A 1,579-nucleotide genomic window follows, 5' to 3' on the forward strand; every position below is an offset into this window, starting at 1 on the left:
ACTAAGGGCCACATCCAATCTCTGCTTAAAAACCTCCAGGGATGGTGAATCCACCACCTCTCTGGGTAGGCTGTTCCAATGCTTGATTACCCTCTCTGTAAAGAATTTCTTCCTAACATCTAACCTAAACCTCCCCTGGCAGAGCTTGAGCCCATATACTCAATACTTGAGTTGATTTTATTAAAAACTGCTTGGTAATGTTCTGATGATTCTACCAAGGCAAATTCAGCATTATTAAGTTTCCAACTCAAAGCCCTGCTTTTGAACCTGGATCTCAAACAGAATTTTATGTTTACTGTCTCTATATTTACTGCCTCTCTTTATCTCCACTACAAATTCTGAGTTCAATGGTAGGATCAAATAGAAGAGTGTAATTCTTTGGTATTCATTTTAAAAATAGAAGCATGTCCTAAATACATTGTTTGCTGATCTCTTTATGTCTTTGCAAACATCAAAGAGACTGTATAAAATAGCTCTTCACCTTTCCATACACTGGCAGCAGTGCACACTATCCCAACACGCACAATCTTATACTTTTCAGTTTTAGGGTCAGCAGATAGTTGGCATGCAATGTATGTCAGGAGACAAGAGATGAAGCAGCAAACATCTCCTGTCAAGGCCAATCACTGTTACCCCCCTGACTGATCTCAAGTATAACAGCAAATATCTTTTTTTTTTTCAGTAACTATTAAAAAAGTTATATTTTTTTTACTAAAATTAGTAATGTGAAAAGCTACTTTACTTGATATGTTCAAGGAGTCATAGAAGACTCCATAACAAGCATCCCATAGATCTTTCAAGACCATTTGCAAGATAAACAGTGCATGAGATATTTAGATCAACCAATAAATTATAAATGGCATATGGAAGTTTGCTCTAATAAATGGTTAAATATTGGTTTTTGACTTTGGAAAGAGAAATTACAATAATATACCACTGAACAAATATTACAAATTAAACCAATTAGCATGTATTCCAAGAAGAATTTTTCTTGGACTAGTGATCAAAGTTTCCAATGATTCTCAGTTATATGTCCTGTTTAGCTAAGTTTTTGCATTGTAAGGCTGTTTGATGCTTTTGCTTTTGGCATTGAGCAGTAACAGGAATTGAAATCTTCCTTTTTCAGAACACTGAAACTTAACACAGCATTTACCAGGAAAGCCTAATAGCTGTTCAGTAATCATATTTAAATGTGTTTTGACATTATATTCCTTTCTGTTATCAAAAGACAGCATGTTTACATGCATCTAGACCAGCATGCCAGTGCTAGTTGAGGTGCAGTGGATACTGAGAAATCAGCTTAGCAAGAAAGAATCTTGTGTTCATACTCTCTGCAATATTCATTTCATATCAATATCCTTAAAGGCCCTAGCAAAAAGTATTTCTCAGCCTTGCTTATAAACCCCCTTTAAGTACTGAAAGGCCACAAAAAGATTTCCCTTCTCCAGGATAAACAATGTCAGCTCATAATTACTTTGTAGGAGAGGTGCTTCAGACCTCTGATCATCCCTTCTTTGGACCTGCTTTAACAGACCTGTGTCTTTCTTGTGCTGGGAACCACAGATCAGGATGTAGCACT

This window comes from Empidonax traillii, unplaced genomic scaffold (assembly GCF_003031625.1).
Source record: "Empidonax traillii isolate 1590-97213 ecotype Southwest subspecies unplaced genomic scaffold, ASM303162v1 scaffold1:size7828297, whole genome shotgun sequence".
In the NCBI taxonomy this organism is placed as follows: Eukaryota; Metazoa; Chordata; class Aves; order Passeriformes; family Tyrannidae; genus Empidonax; species Empidonax traillii.